The sequence below is a fragment of the Semicossyphus pulcher genome, unplaced genomic scaffold (genome assembly GCF_022749685.1).
Source record: "Semicossyphus pulcher isolate SPU_LCO1_2020_fin unplaced genomic scaffold, fSemPul1.0.p SCAF_14, whole genome shotgun sequence".
In the NCBI taxonomy this organism is placed as follows: Eukaryota; Metazoa; Chordata; class Actinopteri; order Labriformes; family Labridae; genus Semicossyphus; species Semicossyphus pulcher.
The window spans coordinates 10395271-10407846 of record NW_027211648.1 but is presented as its reverse complement, the minus strand read 5'-3'; positions in this window follow the sequence as shown (position 1 = coordinate 10407846).

The window sequence follows — 12576 nt, the reverse complement described above, 5'->3', positions numbered from 1 at the left end:
ATTGCGCGAGAGGCGGGGCTACACCCTGGACTGATCGCCAGTCAATCACAGGGCTGACACATTGAAACAGACAACCTTTCACACACACATTCACACCTACAGGCAATTTGAGAGGCACCAATGAACCTAACGAGCATGTCTAAGGCCCACTGCGTCCGAGCCGAGATTCGAAACGTGGTACCTTCTAGCTGTGAGGAGACAGCGCTAACCACTTACGTTAACCGTCCTTATATCAAACCATTAAACAAGCAGATAAGCCGTGTTTTTCTCTCTCTCTTTTTCTTAGCCTTTTATGCCTTTATTGACAGAGAAAGAAGACAGTGGATAGTGGCGGGAACAGGGGAGGAGAGAGTGGGGACGACATGCTGCAAAGGGCCTATTGTGGGAGTCGAACTCGGGGCCGCTGCATCGCAATTTTTACGCAACTTTGCGCCACATTTGTATGGAAACCTGGTTTAAGTTGAATTTTCTTTCCAAGACAGCGAAATCATGGACTGATTTAGAGCCATTATTCCTTCTACATTGTACCATGTCAATAATGTATTAGAGGTATATTAACTGACCCTGGATCTGCCCTAAATAATGCAATCACATCTCTGCTCAGAGATCCTGACATCTGGTGACTCTGTGTCACAACTTTCATTTAATACAGTTAAACTGTTTCATACATGGTTTATGGTGCGTTACTGTTATACCTGTAACACATTAGCCTTCGTGCATACAGTGTGCTGAATCACAGACCACTGGTTGTTTTCCAGATTTCTTCACCTGGCAATGCTTCCTACCAAACTTCCATCCTCACCCCCCCTCTCCTGCTCCTCCCTCTGGTATCTCTCTCTCTCCATCTCGCCTCATCACTCTCTTCTTCCTCCTCTTCCACATCCTCGTCCTCTCCTCTGACCCACTTTCCTGCTACTATCTCCCTCTGTTCTTCCTCGTGCTCCCACATCCCTCATCTCTATCCCTGTCTCTCCGACTCCTCCACCCCCCGCCCCCCTTCCTCTTCTTCCTCATTTCGGTTCTCCCTCTTTTTTGGACTCATGTTAATGCTTCTCCACCGTGATACTCCTCGTTCTTCTGCTTCTCCACCTCCTGAGCCTTTACTTTCCCTCTACTTTTCGTCCCATCGGACCTCCATCCTTCCACGCTGACGCAGCCTGTATCTTCTAATTTTATGTTCTCTACTTCTCCACGCTTTTCCCTCCATCTTCTTCATCATCCTACTCCTGCAGCTACCTCCTTCCCTTCTCTCTTTCCCTTGCGCCCTTCTCCCTTGTCATTCCACCCCCCCACCATCCCTTCTCCGCCTCCTCTTCCTCCTCCCGTCTCCTTATTTCTCCTTCCACCACCACCATGAGTCATTTTGTGCACTCTGTGCTCCCCTCACTACGCCACAGAGCCACTCAGGACAGACATTCATCAGCGGCTGAGATGATAGATGCTGCTCACCACAGCCCCAGCAGCCAGTTAGCCGGGGGTGATGCCTTATGCATTCAGATATCACCTGGCTAGCTGTAGTGTGAGCACCTGAAACTGGATCGAATGCACACACAGGACACTAATACACACGCTGCACGGCCTGGTGTCTCGGACCGGCTCTTGGGGAATAGTTGGTGCATGGAATAAGTATATTTGCACTTTAATAAAGTGTTTTTAAGTGTGCGTGCAGTAGTGATGGAATTCATTGTGTGTGTGTGCGTGTGTGTGTGTGTGCTGCAGATTGTTAGGTATGTAAATTCCAGGGGAGTTAGGTTAATTGGGTCTGAAAAAGAGGTGGGTGTGTCTCTCTCCTCTATGACAGGCTTATTTACATAGCAAAGCTGTAATTACCCTAACGAAGCCCCTATCCTATCAGGCGGAGTGCGCACACACACGCACACACACATACACAAACACACACATGAGCGATCCCCAAACAGGTTTGAGCTCAATCATGCCAAACCTGTATTTTTCATCACTCCAGATCCCTCTCAGAAGCTTCCCATTCACATGTTCATTTCTAATTGAATGGCATCCTTTGCAGTGCCAATCAGTCGGTTTGTTGGAGTTTCTCTATCAGAGCTCATTGGCTTCTTAGAGAGATGTGGGACCCGTTCCAGCACTCAGCAATCACTTCCTTCCTCCTGCCCCCTCCGCGTTCTTTTGTCGAAACAGGCTTTCCCTTCCTGAGATGGGGGTAATAAAGTAATATAAAATAAAAACGATTTGCTTAGTTTCATGTTAACGTAAAGCTCAATTCCAAACCATTGTTTCAGGAAATGAGACGATGTAAGAACAGCGGTGACATTTGGGAAATTCATTACCCAACAAACCAGCTGAAAGCAAATTGAACTGAATATCTGGGGCACGCTCGCTCACACAAACTTCAGGGGTCGGCAGGAAGTGAGGTCAGCACTGAACTCAGAGGTCGCAAGATAAACCTGCAAGATTATTAGCAGGATAGTAAGCACGACAAGCTCAAGAAGTTCAACATGTTTAAAAGTTTTTTTTCAAACTGTACTTGAATATTTTATCTGGATAAGTTTGACCCCTGAGGGCATCTAAAGAACTGGTCACAACCTGTAGACATATGCAACCTGTGTTGCAGCTCTGGTACGCCATTTAGTCGTCTCCTACATTACCCAGAACTCATTTTGCCTACTTGTAGACAATGTGCTCTAACTTGCCCGATTCAGAACATCTGAAAATAGGTCTATGAGAGCATGAAAGCAAGTTATTCCAGTCGAGGTGTGCCTCTTACGACAAAGGCAGCATATGTTGTGGGACTATATAATCCTGCACTGTTGTAACTGATAAACTGAGAATGCATGTTTAGACTTCACATTTGAGTGTTGGATATTGGTGCCAAAAAATGATCATTGACAAAAGCAGTTACTTGAAACACAAAGAAAAAAGCTGTATAAATGCATCTGTTGGAAGAGATATTAGAGGAGAATTATAACACATTTAAGGCCCTCCTCATCTTGTTTTGTTGGTGCCTAAACTGACAATATTTGGATGTGAGGGTGGAGTAGGGGAGTCAGGTTATCCAGTTGTCCAGTCTATGCTAAAGGCTACTTCATTAGCTGTATAACTAGCGAGTTAGCCAACATGTTTCCCATAGAATGCAATTTCTGGTAGGTGCCTGGAGTTGTTTAGAGCACAGAAGCTAAAGGAACTTGTGGAAAGTAGCATCGCTAGCTTGCGCACAAGCGATCGACGGGTGAATGAAAAGAACTGATACCTGAAAAGAACAAGTCGTCTAATCACTATGGCCTGCTGTCCTCCCTGGGGGGGGGGTAAAAGAAAACAACAAGCCTGACATCAATGCAAAGGTCGCCACGAATAAATCAGTGCATGCAAACACTGATCGAGCTAACAAGGGCGATACCTGATTTTTTTGTGAAAAACCTGGAGTACAGGCTTCTTGGACGGCCTCTTAGTATATTACCTCGTTATTTGCATGAAATCCCCAAAAGACGCCAACACTACCCACAATTATGCAAAACTTTAAGCCTTAACTTAAATTTCAGCCAGTGAGTTACACAACATCTCAGTTGTCATGAATGGAAAAATTATATTTAGGGACCTAAAATGTTTCTGTGCCAGGTTGTAACCATGTTTTGTCTGCTGTAAAGTTTGGAAGTTTAACATGGGCTAAATAGGGATTGACTCACTTTGAGCAAGCCTCAAGTGGCCAGTGAGGGAACTGCAGTTCTTGGCACATTCTTATTGGCTTCATTATTTAGCCCCAGAGGTTGCCCCTTGGTCACTCGCTGGGAACAGCTAACATTTGTACAGTTGGTACATCGGCTGTTTGGGATGAACAAACAGTCTAGCAGTCGAATACACATAAATATTATTTGCAACGCATTTAATCTATGCACACCTTAGGACTTCTGCCTCCACCCTAAAACAACAGAGGCATTCCCATGAGAAGCACTGATAGCATCATAAATTACATTTGTAAAACTCATCGAATAAACTGATAACAGACATCACCGCAGTCCATTGAACCTACCCTCCATCAAACCTGTTGATGATCCAGAGAAACCAGTTTAAAAAAATCTTTTCAGCAACTACAGTACAATGTGGTTGAAATTTTACTTGTCTCCATTGCATATGTAGATTGTATAAAGACGTGAACGTAACCAATGTGATGTCACCCTTTGGTGTGTGAACCCCTTTTTGAGATCAGCATTTTTGCTGTCGCCATCTTGGATTTTTGGAAGAAGTGACCATATTTGGAGGACAGGATGGATATGCATCTCTATCCTTGTTAAAAGACCGCCTAAGTAGCAACCCTGACACAAACCCTGCTTTGAAGTCTATATGTGGCCATTTTACAAAATGAATACTGCAAAATATTAACTATATCAACTTCGTGAATGAAGCCTTGAGTTTGAGATTTGTCTGCCGCCATGTTGGCTTTCTGGAGCCAGAAGTAAACATATTTGGATGAGTGGGTGGAGCCCTCTTAGCTGGTGAATAAGCTAGTTTACCAGTCTTTCAGACTGTCAGACAGTCTTTCCTATCCGGGGTAAAGCCAACAACAATCCTCACTCCTATGCACTGGCTGACGAAAGCTTGGACAAAGACTTCTTGCTCTGCCAGAAAGTTCCATAAATCACACAGCAAGATAGATTATTTGTCCGATTTTTGCACGACCTTCTAGCAAACAGCCAGCAGGATCCACTTGTCACTCAAGTGACCACGCCCCTAAAATTTAAGGGTTTATACAATAAAAAGTGGTGAGTTCTAAAATGCTTTACCCCCCATACAGTTTTCACGAATGGAGAAATTAGCTATATATATATATAACAACAACTGTCTTTGTACCTTACTGTAAAGTTGAGCACTTTAACATCGGCCCTAATGGAGTATTTTTGTGCTTCTGGAGTCAGCCTCAAGTGGACACTCGATGAACTGCAGTGTTTTGCACTTCCGCATTGGTTTCATTTTTCAGCACCGGAGGTTTCTGGTTGCTTGAAACCAGCGATTGAGACCCTAAACTCATTAAGAAAATGTTTACTAAGGAAATAGATCACAACCATTTTCACATCTGGATTCATATAATCTGACTTCTTTTTGGAACCAGTGGAGGCGCCCCCTGCTGGTCGATATAAAGAAAGCAGGTTTAAGGCAATTCAAACCAGAGGCTACGTCCACATATTAAGTCAGTGAGTAAATAATTGAATGTTAGATATATATGCATACTTAAATAAATCTCAGCAGTCAGTCCTTCATCACAAATGTTTTCATGTTGTGTTGGACTTTTCCTTTAAACAATACCTACCAAACCCAGCACCTTTACCCAGGCAGCACCCAGTACTCCCATCACCTCCCTCAGCCTCGGCCCTTCCCTCTCTCCGCACTTCCTATTCCAACAGGAATTTAATCTTTCAAGCCATCGTTGTTTTTCTTCTCCCCTATTTTTACTGCTGCTGTTGCTGCTGCTTGGAAGACCACAGACTGCCTCTGTATGCTGATGCCCCCCTCCCCTCCACCCCCTCCTTCCCCGAGCCTGTCTCTCTCTCTCTTTCTGTATCTCTATTTGTCTAACTCTCTCATGCTCACCGTCTCTCTGAGCCTGTCTCTCCTCCTCTGCTCTCTGTCCTCATCTCTCCCCCTCTTCCCTCCTCCTCCTCACTTGTTCTCTTCTCTACTTCTTCACTCCTTCTCACCCCTCCTGCCTGCCTCCCCCCCACCCCTCTCTTTTTTTCCTTCCTCCTGTCTGTCTATCTGCTGTTTAGTAGCTCTGCTGTACGTGCCACAGATTCAGATGGCAGTCAAATGGAAGACGGAGACAAACACGGAGACACATGCATGCAATTACATGCTCACACACACACGTACATGCGTTTGCAGAATGGACGGAGGCTCACGCACATTTATGTACCTTCCTTTTAGCAAACATCGTTTAGTGTCATATAAATTTAATTATTTCAGTCACCTCCTCAGTCAGTTTGGTAGGGAGGATATTACTGTTGGAGCACAAAGCTATCAGAAAACAGAATGCAGGAAATATTAATGAGAACGGAGACTTTTCTGAGAGATTAAAAATTAAGAAAGAGGGAGTTATGGAAGAAGTTGGGATGTTCCGCAGTGAAGGGAAAAGCATGTTGTCATGAAAGAACAGGATTTGTGTATTGACTGTTTTAATGTTTGGGTGAGAGGGAGACAGCGACACCAAGAGAAAGAGAGAGGGGAGAAGAGGGGGGGTGGGGGCGGTGGGGAGCGAGGGAGAGAGAGCGAGAGAGAGGAAAGAGGTCAGTCTAAGCTTATGAAACACTTTCTAACCTAACCCGGCCTATTTCTGACGGGGCAGGACTGTGAACTTACAGTCAGACACACAAGTTCCCGGGGTTGACGGCGACATGCCTTTAGGGAGTGACACATATAAACACACGCACACACTGTAAGCGTCCGACACAAGTCTCATGTAAGTTAACAATGTCTCACCTTATTCAGCTGAAGGGTCCTTTAAGGAACTGACTTGATTGGAAAAACCAGGGAGATGCCTGAGAAGACTTAACCTCTGTTTATGTCGACTTTCTCTGCTATTGTGCAATGCATACTCCAAGTCATTAAAGGAATAGTTCAAAATGTTTGCCCTTTATTCAGGTACAGAGTGGCTTATTGTAATAAACAGGAAGATTCCCATTGGGGCTGGCTGCTTTGGAGGCTGCAAGGGCCAATGGACTGTCAATGGACTGTACACATTCACCCATTTGCACACCCATTCACACACTGTTGGCAAAGGCCTAAGTGCCAATCCACAATCAGATCTATGCCCATTCATACCCGTGGCTATGCCACCGGGAGCAATTCAGAGTTCAGTGTCTTGCCCAAGGACACTTTGACAAGTGACTGTAGCAGTCAGGGATCAAACCCCCAGCCTTCCAATTGAGAGACGACTGACTCTACCACGCCAATCACAGGGCTTTCCTTAACTTTCCAGAAAGGGGCTAGTGTTTTTATTGTGCTTCTTTTTCAGGCAACCAATCGAAGCCCTTTTTATACTGTGCACCCGCAACAGCGCCGTAACGAAGCTCTGCAGTTTTTCCGCCTTTGCCATTTTATATTGAACTGAACAACAACGGCATAAAGCCGCCCAAGTGTGTGTTTTGTTCCGGCGTAGCAGAAGCAAAAGGCGCCTGACGTGTAAGCACACAGCGCTGTTCCACCCTGCTGACTCTGCCACTTATACTCATGCTGTTTCACTACTGTTTCCACCTCTGATGCAGAACGACTAAGCCATACGATTCTGCCTCCGTGCATTTTACGCAAAAACGAGTAAGGGGGCTATGCCTTAGATGCGACAGGATTCCTTACCTTGCTAACAGAGGCAATAATAGATGTGTCTTGTGTTTGTCTATTCTCAGCTTTATAAAATTCAGAAAGAAACTAATAATTATGAAAGAAGAGCCCCTATGAGAAGCCAGATCAGCTGGACACTGAATGTTGCTGGTAAGTGTTGTGATTCCAGTAGATATTAGAGCTAAAAAATTCAAAAACATTATGATATGTTACATTACATTATGTTTAATTAAGTTACGTTACCCTAAGTTACATTATGCTAAGTTACATTGCGCTAAGTTACGTTACATTAAGTTGGTTACGTTAAGCAGTGTTACGTTAAGTTTTGTTAAGTCACGTTAAGTCAAGTTGCATTATGTTAAGTTACGTTATGTTACATTGGATTATGTTAAGTTTACATTACATTAACTTACATTACGTTAAGTTACATTACGTTAAGTTTACATTACGTTAAGTTACATTACGTTAAGTTATGTTATGTTAACTTAGGTTATGTTAAGTTACATTATGTCAAGTTACATTACGTTAAGTTACATTACGTTAAGTTACATTACATTACGTTATGTTAACTTACGTTATGTTAAGTTACATTACGTTAAGTTAGGTTATTTTATGTTTGGTACGCTATATTATATCAAGCTATGTAACATTAGGCATGTTGCATTGCATTCATGGTAAAAAGTAAATAAGTCAACGTTGGCTTTGGTGTTCGTCTGAGCCACACATTTTCCGAAGCATCGCCTCAAACTGACTGACTGATCAAGGGATCTTATTAACTTTCCAATGGCATTGTTTCTGTGGTGGGGGACTTAATTTAACACATTATGTACCACCACCACATAATGCTGAGTTAAAGGGGACGTGAAAACATGTAGTTTTGTGAGACAGTTAAAAGAGTGTCTATCATAACCACACAATGTATTTGTTTTTACCGGTTAAAGAAAGACTGGAATATTTCAGTGAACTCTGTTGAGATTGGAATGATGTAGTTATTATTACTGAAAAACTTCAGATGAAAACAACTCACACATTACCTGAAGTCAGTACCAAACAACTGAAACAGTTCAACAATGAAGCAGGAGGTATGAACAAATGTATTCAGTTGTAGAAATCCAACATATAAGGGGAGTCTTTCCGCCACACATGACGGCAACACTTCATTCTTTACACCACAAAAGCACAAGTCAAACATTTGGTATTGATTCTGTAATGTGGCAATTTCCTTTTTTCTCCTGCTTTTTTTGTGAAGAATTCACAACATAAAGTGCTCACAGTCTTTTATTTACATTTGACCTGAGAGCTCGCGACAGACACATATGTTGACTTGGATGTCAAATTGGAACCAGATTGCGGGTCCTCTTGAAACCGTTTGAACAGTTACAAGACCTTTTTTATGTTTTTATCAGAGACACAAACATGAGTGTGCGGTGGTATAATTGGCTGCACAGACAGTCTACAGATGTTATTTTCTTTTAACTGGTAGAGTAATTTCAGATGCTGTGTTTCTGTCACCTTCTGAGATTGAGAACAGGGTGTTCTCTGGTGACCATGGCCAACAGGGTTGCTGTTCACAGTCCTGTTACATTATTAAATATATTCACAACTGCTACTGTACATGTGTTGATGAATTTTCAGCTCTTTTATGAATGCTTTAAAAGTGTAGAAATGTATGTAATGTGTATTTACTTAGTAAATGAAAACCACAGAGAAGTTGGTTATGGAAGTATTTTCCACCACTGCAACTTCCCATTCAAAAGTTTTCTTTTTCTGACATCATCATTGATTGAAACACTAGATAATCTACATTATGGCCATTTTAAAGAGCTCAGGTTGATTCCCCCAGTTTGTTGTGCAGGATAGCTCCCCTGTGATAGTGAATCAGCAAATTTAAAAGGCATTCTTATTGGGAAGCTCATGTTAACTTTGGTAGCCAGTCTGGTCCCATTCATGTTCAGACAGATTTGAATCAATCCTGATTCAGGTAGGACCAATCACAGCCTTCTATAGAATATGGGGCGGCTTTGAGCACCATTGAAGCAAACTACCAATATGGCTGACGCGGATGTTGAACCTTCTGAATACACTGAAAACAAAATAGACATCAGTTCATGTACAAATTTGAACATAGTCAGTAATGTGCAACATGTTCTTAGCAGAATATTCTTATCTGACAACTACACGCAGGGCACATAGTTCCTCATCCACTGGTACCAGGTTGCTTCTTCCGCCAAGACATAACACACATCTTGATTTTGTGACTTTCACAATTTACTCCGATGCCATATAAGGAGTTGTTTTCCTCACCACCAAGATGTGTAGAGACTCACACAGAGGGAGACTCTTCACTTCTGCTTGTGACACTGTTGTGTGCAGTTGTCCCTTTGCAAAGGTTGTAATAAAACTCAAAGACAAACTCCTCTACTATAGCGTGCGTCAGTTGATATTCAGATTTCCACCACAGTTGGCTGTGAAGTCATGTCATGCCAAAGGTCCACAGAGTTGAACTGGAAGCCATATGAATAATGGTGAACTAGCCAGGTAAGCTAGCCTACTAATTTGTCACGTTCGATTGCTCTGATTCATTGTAGGTGTTAGCTACCAGTTGCTAGGCGACAGGACCGATGCTTTGTGACGTGAGTGTAAGGGCAGGAACAGCTGGTGACGCAAACAGGAAATCCTCTGTAGACCAGACCGTCTCATTTCAGCTCAGTCTTGGCGGGCTGACGAATCACTCGTTAGCCCGCTTCTTGCAAAGGATGTAGCCCCTGAATTAAGACACAGCTCTTCTTATCTCTTGAGGCTACATAAGCTGCTACTAGCATAATACAACAATGACAGTTGCATTATGGGTAGTTAAAGCCACGTTTTGACAAGGAAAAACAATGTGTTGAATTAAAAGGTTGGTTGTGTTGCTTTTACTTGTGTTTCTGTTACCAAACTTCTATTGTACATAAAACTAAGAAAGCTGTGTTAGCGCTTAAGGACAGTAGCAGTTCTCATCATTCACAGCGTATTGAAATCTCCATCAGTTATCACTGGAGTATTTGTGATGCTCTGGCTCTCTATTGTCCTGGATGAAGAGGTTTGTCTGAAGGTTTGGATACATGTGTTGTTGACTGTCTCGCCCCTCAGCTAAAACTACGGGGCCTCTTCATCCACCCTGCGCGGGGCCCCTCAACCTCTCTCTTTCTCTCAGCCATTCACTCTATCCTCCCTGTCGATCTTCTGCTTTCTCTCCCTCTCTACTCGCTCTCCTTCTCCCCCCCCACACACGCACACACCTTCCATCCTTTTGCCTGTGCTCACTGCCCATATCTTTCTCCTTTCTCTCTTAACCCCCCCTCCTCTCGTTACCTCCCCTCCCCCTCCGCCTTGCACCCCCCCCACCAAACCCCCCATCCTTCTGAAACAGGGTGTGTGTTCTGCCACGCACAAACACACACGCACACACTCACACAGAAACTGGTGCTTTATCTCCCCAAGGAGTTGTTCTTAACTCGCTGACTGAGGCACACTCGGAGTGTGTTTTGTGTGTGTGTGTGTCTGTGTGTGTGTGCGCGCACATGCCTGTTAATGCGGACCGTGCATAGGGGGTGGGGGTTAGCATGTTTTTGTGTGTCTGCGCTGCTGACTCCACACATGATCCCCATTAGGAGGCTGGCGGGAGTAGACACACACACACTGCACATGCACTTTCATCCACAAATTCATGCTAACACACATGCACATGCAGGTATACGCACACACACACTTACACTCATGCACAGTGGGGTTCTGTGGGGCCTGATCCCATTTCACCCCTGAGGCTTTTCCACCGACAAGGGACCAGTGTAAGAACCAGGTTCTGAGCAGCATTCGAAGCGTTTTCATTACAGAACAGTTTCTCAGACATTAAAATTGACCACGTTACGGCCACTTAAACCTGCTTTTCTAGATGCGCAGCAACCCTGAGGATCGGGGGTTGGCTGATGTCATCAACATGTAAAACATCATTCCTAGGCAACCACAAGTGTCCAAGGAGACCAGATGTGTCATGTGCAAGAAGGAGTTTGAGTCTTCGGCACAGTGATAGAATCAAAAGTAAAGGCGTCGGGGCGCTGGTTTGGCTCAGTTGGTGGAGCAGGCGCCCCGTTTATAGAGGCTACAGTCCTCGTCGCACTGATCGCAGGTTCGACTCCCGGTCTGCCGATCCGTTTGGTGCATGTCGTCCCCCGCTCTCTGCTCCCCACGTTTCCTGTCTCTCTTCGGCTGTCCTGTGAATAGGCAAAAAGCCAAAAAAATCATCAAAAAAAAAAAAAAAGTAAAGGCGTCATTCAAGAGTCGACTGAAGAGGACGATGCTTTACTCGGGCGGCTGTGGCTCAGTGGCCTTCTTTCAATCGGAAGGTCGGAGGTTCAATCCCTAGCTCCCTCACTCTACATGTCAAAGTGTCCTTGGGCAAGACACTGGACCCCAAATTGCGACGGGTATGAATGTGATGACTGATTGACAGTTGGGCACTTTAGGCAGCAGCCTCTGCCATCAGTGTGTGAATGGGTGAATGTGATATGTAGTGTAAAAGCAGCTTTGAGTGGTCGCAAAGGCTAGAAAAGCGCTATATAAGTGCAGTCTACTACCATTTACTGGTGACATTAATCATAACAAATGAAAAGTTTGCAAAGGAGAAGCCGTCGACTGTACGGCTAGTAGCTAACTGTCACGTCTGAGACACTGTTGCCACCTTAATGCTCGAACACGTTTAAGTTACAAAATAAAACAGCGTAATCACACGGGTCCTCCGAGTCTTGGCCTTTGATTGCGCTTGAATGCTTGACGTGTGACAACGGCTCAAAGAGAAATGAATGGTTGGGGTGAGGGTCAGGGTCAGGTTTAGGGTCTGTCCAATCAGTGTCTTTGTGGGCGTCACAATGTAACAACCACTCTGTGGAGAGAAAATGATGCCTTATCAGACTGCGAGTGTTGGAGGGGGATGGCCATAATGACCACTGCAATTAGTAATTTGTACATCGGCTTGCTGTGAAATGATTGTAATACTACACTTGGGTTTTATCTATCTGAAAATCACACTTTAAGGTGACATCTTTCTTTGCAGGTTAGCTGCAGCTGGTGTTAGCCACCCCTAGCTAACTGGCTTAGAGTTTTGAGGCATTTCATTATTGTGCTGTCTTGTTAAAGTGAGTTAAATCTCTGTAAATTAATCCAACCACTCAACAGATACATTCTGTGTCAATGTCTGTAAAGGAAAATGATTTTTTCTTGGATTTTCTTGGTTAATTG